The sequence below is a fragment of the Lampetra fluviatilis genome, chromosome 72 (assembly GCF_964198595.1).
Source record: "Lampetra fluviatilis chromosome 72, kcLamFluv1.1, whole genome shotgun sequence".
In the NCBI taxonomy this organism is placed as follows: Eukaryota; Metazoa; Chordata; class Hyperoartia; order Petromyzontiformes; family Petromyzontidae; genus Lampetra; species Lampetra fluviatilis.
Window position 1 is genome coordinate 2,541,614 of NC_136346.1, and position 12,076 is coordinate 2,553,689.

Consider the following 12,076-nt stretch of genomic DNA (forward strand, 5'->3'; position numbering starts at 1 on the left):
TAACTGCTCAACTATGTCCATAAAACTGTCTCCCAAGCAACGGCTTCAGCGCAAGGGATGCCTACGGAAGATCAACGTCGAAGGTCTTCAGGACTCGATTAAGCAAATCTCTTCCTCCAATGCCTCAATGAGAAACTGTCAAACTTGAATCACCAACAGTGGGAGAATGTTCGCAGCATTTGGGATATCATTAAGTCCACGATCATTAACACATGTAAAGAGACACTTGAAGGCTCTACCAATAAACATCAAGACTGGTTTGATGAGAATGATCAGGAGTTCCAAGAGTTGATAAATCGCAGACGCAAGGCTTTTTGTGGTTGGAAAAAAGATACCAATTCCAAGCAAAATACGTGGAATCACCATCAAGCAAAGGCAACAGTCAAGAGGTCCCGTGATATAAAAAGAGATGGTGGGAAGGTAAGGAAAAACAGATCCAACATCTTGCCGATATCCATAACATGCGCGGCTTTCGCATTACCACCAGAAGTGCCTATGGTTTGAGCACTTAGGGACCAACCCCTCTAAGGACTAGGAATGGAGATGTGATCAAGGCAAGGTTCGCTGTCAACACTCGTTGGAAGGAGCATTTTGAAGATCTTCCTAATCGTGATTCGTTCGTCGATGACAGTGTTTTCCACCCCATCCCACAACACCCGATCAGAAATGAGTTTGCAATGCCCCCCAACCCTTGATGAAGTGAGGAAAGCCATCAAGCCGATGAAGAACAATAAAGCATCTGGAGCAAATGGAATCCCTGCTGAAATATTCAAACAAGGGGGGATAGGAGCTCATGTCACGGCTCCAAGCACCCATCTTGCAGATTTGGAAACACGAGGAAATCCCAAACGACCCCAGGGATGCCATTATTGCGACCATTCATAATAAAGGAGATACAATAGATTCTGGAAATTACAGGGGGATCGCCTTGCTGTCCATTGCAGGAAAGATCATTGCAAGAACTCTCCTTCCCAGAATCCCAATGTGGGTTCAGACCATCAAAAGCCACAACTGACATGACCTTCACTGCCTGCCAACTGCTAGCCTTCTGCGACCTCATGCAAGCCTTTGATTCTTACAACTCAGAAGCACTCTGGAGGATCCTTCAAAAGTACGGATGTCCATCGAAATTTGTCACCATTCTTCGCATGCTGCATTATGGTATGCGAGCAATGATTCTTAGTAATGCATCCATGGTAAACCACTTTGAAGTTAAGACTGGAGTCAAACAAGTCTGTGTCATTGGTCCAAACCTCTTTTCAGTTATCCTTACCACAATTTGACACTTAACTATTGGCAAGCTAAACTACCAAATGGATGGTAAGTTGTTCAACGTCAATCGACTTAGATCGAAAACTATAACCATCCCGATCGACAGCAGTTATTGAGCTCCAGTATGCTGATGATGCTGTAGTGTGTGTCCATTCAGAAGCAGTTATTCAGGCAATCGTCAACATTTTTATGAAGGCATATGAGAAAATTGGACTGACGCTTAATATTCTAAAGACTAAGGTCCTCCATCAGCCAATTCTCAATCAGCAGTCCTCAATACCGACAACATACATCCACGGTGAGACTCTGGAGAATACTGAGCATTTCCCATACCCCAGAAGCCTTATTTCTCAGAAAGCTGACATCGACAAAGAAATCCAAAATCGCCTGAAATGTGCAAGTGTAGCTTTTGGTCGGCTAAGAAAATTGGTGTTTGAGGAACGTGGCATCAGGTCCAAAACCAAGATCATGGTTTATTAAGTAATCATAATATCTACCTCACTGTACAAAGCTGAGACGTCAAATCATACAGGAGATATCTCAAAGCGCTAGACAAGTACAATCAACGCTGCCTGCGGAAGATTCTGAAAATTAGGTGGGAAGACAGATGCAATACCATGTGTCCTCTGACAAACAAACACCACGACCATGGAAGCCATGATTATTCGACATCAGCTTCCCTGGGCCGGCCATATCGTCCGTATGGCAAACTCCAGGAAGGATGTCCTCTAGGCCAACATGAAGAAGTGCACCATCGACAGCAACTCATGAGAGACTCTTGCCCAGGATCACCTCAGCGTGGAGACAAAGTCTATTTCAAGGATCCAAACATGTTGAAACGCAACAGCAGCCCGACTTACTAATGCATATTCTTTGGGTCTTTCGGTGAAGCCACGTAGATAGAAAAAAATAATAATGCAGTTCCACCCACCACTCTTTCTGGACATAATTGCCTGAATCTATCGATCCCAGACTGGTATCTTCAGCCATCTTCAGACCCACAGATAACACTACGAAACACAATTTTTGTTCCTGGATAGTAAGTGTTATTTTGTAATTGCTTATGCCTAAAAATAAAAGAAAATGGCTTTTATTCCCCACAAACTTTGCTTTTGTGACCAGGACAATGATATTTCGAAATTTACCTATTTTCGAATGAGAAAAGGGGCGAACTTGCGTCTTTTCGTTCACATGAAGTCAGAAAAAATAACATGAATCAAAATTTACATTTATTTATACTAAATTATTTATAATCCAACTTTTCTATGGAAGACAATCATCCTTTATTGCGATGGATAGCCTATGTTGATGATGAACAGGATGACTATAAACTACTATACACTAAATTTCGATTTAAAGTTTTCGTGACTGCAGGGATTCATATTCTTGGTTCTTTCGGTAAAGTCACTATACACTACACTTTTCTACACCGCTATGTGCTACACTATACACTACACTACTATAGACTACTATGTTATCTTGATGATGGCGATGCTGCTCACCAAGTGTGTTGGCAAGAGGTGGGCCATACACTTTACCCCACCACACGTGATATGCCAATGGCGACTATGATGAGCGGTAAAATACACTTCGCACCACGGGGTGGACAAGAGGCATAATTTGCAAGTTGAGTGATCGCTGGTTTAAAGTGGCCGTGCCAGAAGAATACATTTATTGCGAGTCTTGTGTGCTACCCCATTGTTCTAAAGCCAACATGCCACTTGCCTTGGTTTCTCAGTGAAAAAAAGGTACACATTTTAATTATTTCTAGAGACTCTTCTATACGTGTGACAAAACCGGAAACTAGATAAAAAAAATAAAAGTTCATTCGGTTAGCGATAATGCAGATACATCTTGTCACCTTCCAATGTTAGTCTTATTTTACTAAAGATGGGACAAACAATTCCAGTTCTTGCGGTGTCGCCCCTGCAATGAGCGTACCACAAGTTGTTAATTTCTCCATGGCCCATGCGTCTGTCCTCCTCTTGACTCTCTGATTTCACATTAACACTAGCAGGAAGTACCCGGCGTTGCCCGGGTTTTAAAAATATTTCCAAACTACTCTTAATAATGTAACTGCAGTGCGTACTGACTGTGGTGGTACCTGCTTTCACTGCAGCAGTGCATACTGTGGTGGTACCTGCTATGATTACAGCAGTACATGCTGACTCTATAGCAGTATTTATGGACTGTATAGCACAAAGTACTCACCTGTCAGAGTGGCGTGGTGAGGCCTAGTCCCGTGCAGAGCCTCCGGCCTCGCCTAGATTACCCAGCCGGCCAAGGTGTCACCTTGGCAGGCTGGGGTTGGGCTGCTACCCCTGCCCCCCCCCCCCCCCAGCCACGATCTCCTCGGCCGCTCTGTAGTAATAAATAATAAGTATAACCCGTAAAACAAAGTTTTTCACTATAAATTCTTTATATGCGTGGCAGCGAACTTAATATAAAGGATTAAAAAATATATTCGCCTGTGAAGGACGCGGGGATCGATCCCGCGACCTTTGGCATGGGAAGCGAGGGCGCTACCAACTGCGCTACTCCGCCACGCCCTCGATGAATGGGCCAATCGCAGCGCTAGGAAAACCAAACGGACCAATCGTGTCTCGCAAATCCCTCACATTTCGTCCAATGAAACTGCGTATGGTCCGGCGACACACAGACAGACAGACACACACACAGACAGACAGACAGATTTGCGATTTTATATATATAGATAACCAAGGGCACTTGTGCCCCAACCACTTCGTTATGATACCAGGACGCTTGGGCTACGCCCATTTTAAACCTTTAAAACAGCTTCCCTTTAGTGGCTTCCCCCACTTTCCACCTGATGAGGGTTGCTTGTAGTTTTTTTTACTATCTACGTAACTTTACCGAACGACCCAAAGATTATGAATAAAAAAACACCCCAAAAGATACAAAGATAAAGATCCCCTGTATAGCCTGTAACAGACTGTTGGCACACGGGTGCGGTGGGTGGCCCACAACCAATTCAGATAATCTTCACGGTTGTTGGTGGCAGTGAGTGGGAATCAAACTCTGCTCCCCAAGACAAAGACCCCCCCAATAACCTGTAACAGACTGTTGGGGTAAGTGCTGTTAGTGAGTAGCAGCACCTCTGAAGGCCGGACCGTCACACGAAGGGGGTGGGAAGCCATCACTACACCCGTCCGCCTTTGTATCAGTGGCGATGTTTTTACACATCACACCGGGTTACTCATTTAAGTCGACCTAGGGGAGGCCCAGAGCCGATTCAGGTAATTGTCACTGGTGTTAGTGGCCGTGAGTGGGAATCAAACTCGGGTGGCACGGGTTCATAGCGCAGTGCGCTAACCGCTCACACTACCACTCCCCCAATATGTATACTCACATACATAACACACGTGCATCGACACATATACACTATGTATTAAAAGACGATTCCCAGATAAATACATTTAATAGGTTTTACCATGTATGGCAATAATAAAACAGAACTTGTGTTAAAATGTTCAAACACCAAATAGATGATACCTTTTGGCAAGGAATCAAGTCAGCATTAACCACACAAATTTTGGCAAAACATGCAAATAAATAATGTACGCATTGCAGTGGCGGCTGGTGATATTTATTTTTGGGGGGGCGCATTTTTTTTATTTTATTGAGGGGGGCAAATAAATATAAAGCAGTACCAAAAACCATTTTGACTACTTGAATATAAATTTTGATGATCTTTATTTACATTTCAGACCAAAAGAAGTACCAAAAAGCATGTTTCCTACTTGAACATAAATGTTTCTCTTTTATATACATTTCAGACCAAAGTACCAAAAAGCATGTTTCCTACTTGAACATACATTTTGCTCTTCTTTCTTTCTGGCCACCAAATTTCTCAACTACTCTCTGATTAAAGTCAGTCATCTCCGTAACAAGTCTCTTTTCCATGGACAGCAATGCCAGTGCATTCAGCCTCTCCTGGGTCATGGTGTTTCTGAGAAAAGTTTTTATTCGTTTCAAGGTTGAGAAGCACCTCTCAGCTTCAGCCGTGGTCATGGGTGTGGTAATGATAACTTTTAGGAGAGTCACAGTTTCGGAAAAGACTTCTTCGAGATTATTCTCCATAAACAGCTGGAATAGGTCCACAGCACCGCGGCAGGCTCTGAACTCTTCCTTGCTGTAGATGAGACTGAGCTCCGTCTTCAGCTTGCTTCCACTGAGCATCGGGTACGCTTTCATGGTGCTGCTCAATGCATCTTCAGGAAAGGTATCCTTGTACTCATCAAACCTGTCCCCCTGCAACAAGGTGGCACAGACAAGGTGGTCTGTGAAGGAGAAACGCTCCCTAGTGTGTCCCAGGATTGTGTCACAGACCTATAGAGATAATTAAACAAATAGATATATAAATGTAAGGTAGTAGCCTGGAGTAGACCACTAATTGTCACAGTTGCAATTACTTTCAAAAGAAAAATAGAGCCATTTGAGTTTTTGTCCCATACAAGACTGTAGTTTTTGGTGGCTTCAAATTTCATTTGATCATTTATTTTTATGTTGCCAATTTATTATTTTTGGGATGCTATTGTATATTAAAATTAAGATTTTTGTTAGGATTTATACCAAACTAAAAATGTTTTCTTGAGTCTGTAGAATATGATATGTAGGCAGGACATCTCTGCAGCACAACAATAATGTAAAATGGGATTTTGACTGATTTCTATAACAAACTCACCTCTGCTGCAATCCTTTCACGGTCTTCCGAACTGAGCGCCCGGCGCCTCTTTGCTGGACGAGAACCACTGCTTTGCTCACCAATGGAGTGGAGAGAGTTTCTGCAAAGGACAAAGATAATTTATTATAATTTTGGCAAAGGATAAAGAGAGTTAAAAATGAAAGAGAAAGCAAATAATGATCATATTACAGGAATAAAGTTACCTGATCTTTTGTATTTCTTGTTGGAACTGTTGGATGCTCACTTTGATATGGACTGAATCAATGTTCTTTTTCTGGAGCTTGGCATAGAGGAAGTCTACATGTGGCATGATGTGGTGATAAAGTTCCAGAAAGAACTTAAAATCCTCATCCTCCAGTAGCATGGCCAGGGCTCCTGCTTCTCTGACAGTATTGGGCTCGAAGTCACCTGAGTCTTGTATGCTCTCAAAACAGTGAATGAGATCCTCTCTGTGCTCAAAAACAGTATTAATGGCATGGCTATGAAAGTTCCATCTGATGTTGCTGGATCTTGGCAGTCTATGGGCAACCACTTTATCCAGAAAACATGTCCGCTTGGGTGACTTAGAAAAAAAGCTGGCAAATCCATCAATGTTAGAAAAAAATATTCTCGTCTTGGATATGTGAGACGTGGCCTGTTGCATTATCAGGTTGAGCTGATGTGCGTAGCAGTGAATGTAGTGGGCATTTGGGTACACATCTTGTATTTTTCTCTGAACACCTGCAGTAGCACCCCTCATCACGCTGGCCCCATCATGTGCCTGGCAGATGAGCTTACTTTTCTGATCCTTAGGAAGGATAGAAGCAAGACGCTCTTTTAGTGCAGTAGCAATGGACTCAGCTGTAGCTGACTGCAGAGGGATGAACTCAAAAAATCTTTCCTGCACGTTATTTTTGTCGTCGATGTAGCGCAGCACAAGCACAAGTTGGGACTGTGTGGCAATATCTGTTGTTTCATCTGCCTGGATTGATAAAAAACTACTTGTCTGGACTTCTTTGATTATTTCTTCTCTTGTAACAGACAACATACAGTCCAGTAGCTCGTTCTGTATAGTTTTCGACGTTCCCTTAAATACAGTAGCACTGTCAAGGTGCTCTTTCAATGCTCCATCAAGAGAGGCAACAAAATCCACCAACCCGCGAAATATACCGGGGTTATCTGAGCTCTCACTCTCATCATGGCCACGTAACGCCAACTCAAATGCTCCACAAAATTTCACACAGTCTATTATCCTGGACAGTATGTGTCGATTTTTTGTCACCTCTTCGTTGTGCCTTCTAATACCAATCCTGTAGCCTTCATCTAGTTGTTCAGCAATGCTAACTCTGCCCAAAAACGTTAGTTTCATGCTATTATCAATATGGCTGCGGCTACTTTCATGACGTTTGCATTTGTCAGAGAGATGTTTGAGGTCTCTTACCCCCGTCGTTGTCCACAAAACTTCAGTGCCGACACTTTGAAATAAAAGACAGGGAAAACAAAAAAGAGAATTGCTAACATCACATCCAGCCAGCCACCTCCGTTTCTCATAACAAGCGCGGGTGAAGCTTCGTGTGTAGCTTCGTCCTCTGTCACTGGCCTGCTGCTGGATTTGTAAATCGGGTTGGTCCGGTCCGAGATCCTTTATCTTTTTTTATTTCTTCCAGCGAAAGCCTTGTGAAAGGGTTTTTTTGTAAATAAATTACAGAATTTGGATGAACTGCTGCCATTGTTTACACAAAAAATTTGATCAGCCTAGCAAGTGTCGAAGTGGTGTCGCCTGCGCACTCGCAGTAGTGGCCCAGAGCGTAAAGTTGAATGACAGGTGACGAGAACCAATCAGATTGGATAAAATAACATGTATCCAATTCTGATTGGCCAGGGACGCAACGACTTGCGCCCTGAGGAGAATCTTTAAGAAACCAATTAGAGACCAGCTTCAGGTCACATGCTGTCCGAAAATTTAAAGTCTCACATAGACATCCATTTGTCCGGCGTCCCGCATGAAACACATTGAAAAACATCGAAAATAGTTGACCGATTAAAGCCAGTTTTTATTAAATGCTGATGCTTTTCTTACTACCAGCCGGCACATCGTATGAAAAAAATATTTTATTTATGTATTTTTATATAATTTTTGTATATGTATATTTCTTGAATCTTGATGGGGGCGGCGCCCCAGCGCCCTCTATTGACAAGCCGCCACTGACGCATTGTCTCTGAAACGTATTGGCCTACTCCAGAGACAGCCTTCTTTATGGCCTTGTCTCACCACCAGTGTTAGCAGACCAAAGAATGCCAAAAGGCGAATAGTACAAAGACAATGAAAGTGTCGTGATATCGCGGATGTCACTGTATGGTGCCAGCCCTAGAGCGGCACGGTCTGAGATGCACTCACATCGTGGACATCACGTATGTAGCGACATCGTGTATGTCGCTGTGTAATGCCGGCTCTAGCGAGGCACGGCGTGCGATGCATTGTCATCGCGGACACCCCATAGGTGGGTGTAGTACCAGCCCTGGGGGGGGGGGGGCTCGGTCAGCGCTGGAATAGCGCAGTGGCACCACGTGTGGCGTGCTGTGCTGACTCCTACAGGAGGAAGTGTGAGAGTGTCAGCCATGGGATAAGGTTACCCTTGGCCATGGTACTCTGGTTGACCCTGGAAGGCAAGTGACCAGAAAGATCTACACAGGGGCCCCAGGTGGGGGCTAGGGGGTGGTCACGTGTCAGGGTGAGATCCTACGGGAAGGGTCGAGAAACGACGAGAGGTTTCTCGAAGGTGGTCGTGGCCAAGGGCGGGGCCAGCCACGACTGAGCAGCATATAAACCGGGGTCCCGCACATGGACCGGAGTTCAGCGTTGCTATCGTCATCTGAAGATCTACGATCTACGTTCTACGTCCAAGAAGAAGTCACCAACATGTGGACGAGGACTCCAGCTAGGGTCCTGTCTGTTGTAGCTACTCCCAGTAACTTAGTTATTTTCATTTTTATTTGTATTATTATTTTATTTTCACCTTCGTGACTTTACCGAAAGCCTATTCTAATTTTTTCATAATTTTGCTACTAGAAAAAAAGGTATCCCATATATATAAAGGTTCAACCCGAGCTACAAGTGTTCTGATGTTTGCATTTCCTTTGTACTGTTCGCCTTTTGACATTATCTGGTATAACATCGGTGGTAAGACAAGATCATGAAGAAGGCTGTCTCTGGTGTAGGCCAATCAGTTTAAAAAACAATGCCTACATTATAAGAGGATACTTGCTTGTGTAGTGGGTTCGACTGAGGCGCACACTCGAACTTGGAGGCAACAGGTTTATTACAACACCCCAACAGGGTCACTACATAACGTACACTGGTTCTACATCTAGGTGATAACTACGCGGTTAACTAGATCACAACTGGCTAATTACATAACCGGGTCAGTCAGTAACACACTGCCTGACCCACGATGCCGAGCGTAAAGACCAAAGACCAAGGACCGAGGATCGAAGAGACGTAGCACCAACAGGTTCCATTTCAACAGAAAGCCCATAACCCTCTCGGGACTGCCCTTTTATGCTCCTGAGTGTGGCCTGGCTCAGCCCTCAGCCATGCCCCCTTCTAGATCCTACTAGAAGGCTCTGGCCTATATCACGTGTCCCTCGAGCACCCTTTTGGGGCCCCTTGCTACCATGCCCCGGTCACGTGCCCTCTCGGGTTCACGCAGAGTATCACGTCCTCAATTTCTCTCTCTCCGACCCTCACCAGAACTATGCCCCCTAGGGCCCGCTTCCATGCCATATCCACTGGTGCAGGAAAGAGACTCAAGACGTACAGTTCCACTCTTTTGACAGTAGCTGGCGCTAAACACCATAGTGAATCCATATGTCACTACACTTGCATGTTTTGACACAAGTACGTGTGGTTAATGCAGAACTTGATGCCTTCCAACACGTATCTATTTGGTGTTTGAGCACCGCAGTTTAAAACTTGAGCTTCGAGTATTTGGCTGCTCTACATTTCCACGTGATGATGAAAAGACCCAATCCATTGAGCTATCACTTGTGATGGCCAGGTCGCTTCTGACAAAAGAGCTACGTAGCTCGGTGGGGCTCACATTCACTGTCAACAGCCGCACAAAATTCAACACCCTCCTGTCAATGTGTGGTGACAGACACCTGCTGAACATCACAATCAGAAGTTCATTGTGCGCAGTGGCTATTTGAGATTAGTGTGGCGGGGGGGGTGATCAGCCTTGTGCACGCCGGCATCGCGCGGCGCATTCGGAATGCTATATACACTACATGATATAGTACACCACTCTACACTACAATATACACTATATGATATAGTACACCACTCTACACTACACTATACACTACAAGATATAGTACACCACTATACACTACACTATACACTACACTTCACGAGATAGTATACACTACACGATGTAGTACACCACTATCCACCACACTATATAGTATACACTACACACTATAGTACACCACTATAGACTACATGATATAGTACACCACAATACACTACACGATATAATGCACTATACACTACACGATATATCACGTAACTTTACACTACATTATACACTACACGAAATAGTAATAATGCTGTAGGTGGCTTGGTTGGGGTGCCTCGCCTTGTATACAGGAGGTCGTGGGTACGATCCATGCTGTATATTTGGAGTTTGCGTCTCTCTTTCTCCGTGGTCGCGTGGATTTTTTTTTCTCCAGGTCGTCCGGTTTTTCCCCCTCCACACTTAGAATCGACATCAACCACGCGTTGCGAATCTTTGGGCTGCTGTGCTTTCCACACGATGATATCAGCCACACTTCGTTGGGCTATCGTTTGTGATGACCTATTGGCTTCTAAAATAAGTAATATTTTAAAATACTTTTATTAAAACACGCTTTAATGAAATGTACCGTACTAGTAATGGCAGGACTCCACGACTCCAGGAAGTGGCCCCGAAACTTGCCACAACGTAAGGGACCGACGGACCGTGGTGATTAATAGCCAGCGTGATTTGAGCGTGGACAATTAGAGCCAAGGCGAAACATAACATATAAAAAATAATGTTTAATAATATATATTGTATGATATAATATAGTATTGTCATCAGTATGACATAAGTATACCAAGTTTGCAGTCGATACCACATTGGGAAGTGGGTTAAAATTGAGTTACAAGATTTGAGGATACGACAAGAACAACAGAGTCAAATAAAAGCGTGTAAAAAAGCTATATAGCCCACAGTGGGGCCTTATACCTGGAAACACAAGTTATATTTGTAAAGTGTGTTAAAGTATTTAATTTTGTTTTGAGGTAGCGCGTCTATGTTCCTCCTCAACCTTGTTGTTCTCTGTACCGTCACTGCAGATCGACAGAACCGAAGATAACAAAAATAAAATGTATCCTACATTCAGCAATGGATGTCTGTTGATCTTCACTATGCGCGTGCGTCTGCATCGCAGGTCAGACGCCGCCCCGTATGGGCTCGCTGTCGTCTTTCAAATGTGGAATTTACACAATCCCTTCGTGTGATGTTCTACCCCCCCAGCCCCGCCTGCACCTTCCTCGATGGCCACGTGATGTCCCCCCCTCCTCCACTCCCCCTCCTCCCTCCCCTCCTCCCTCCCCTCCTCCACCCCGCCTCCTCCACCCCCCCCCATGCCCCCTCCTCCACCCCCCATGCCCCCTTCTCCACCCCCCGCCACCTCCTCCTCTACCCTCCCCCAGGCCTCGTCACGAATCACTGAGAGCCAATGTACGAAGAGGGGAGTTGTTGTGGTTAGTGCGTGTGTGTGTTTATGTGTCTTTGTGTTTCTGTGTCTGTGTTTCTCTGCGTGTTTCTGTGTCTTTGTGTTTCTGTGTGTTTCTCTGTCTTTGTGTTTGTGTTTCTCTATGTGTGTTTTTGTCTGTGCTTCTCTATGTTTCTGTGTATTTATGGTTCTCTATGTGCGTGTGTTTCTGTGCCTTTGTGTTTCTCTGTGTTTCTGTCTTCATATTTCTGTGTATTTGTGTTCCTGTGCGTGTGTTCCGTGTTTCTGTGTCTTTATATTTATGTGTGCATGTTTCTGTGAGTATTTCTGTCTTTGTGTTTCTGTCATTGTGTTTATGTG

At 44.3% G+C, this 12,076-nt stretch overlaps 1 long non-coding RNA gene across 2 annotated transcripts in view; it reads right to left on the reverse strand.

The window, feature by feature from the left end:
* Positions 1-5,248: 5,248 nt before the first annotated feature.
* Positions 5,249-12,076, reverse strand: part of LOC144953063 (uncharacterized) — a 33,753-nt gene continuing 26,925 nt past the window's right edge. The window contains exons 2-4 of one of the 2 annotated variants that reach the window (XR_013640752.1): positions 7,398-7,431; positions 5,978-6,077; positions 5,249-5,544 (exon numbers count right to left, since the gene is read on the reverse strand). This is a non-coding gene — a long non-coding RNA (uncharacterized LOC144953063). Of the gene's footprint in view, positions 5,545-5,977; positions 6,078-7,397; positions 7,727-12,076 lie in introns of those variants that run through there. The other variant, XR_013640751.1, reaches the window with a different exon arrangement.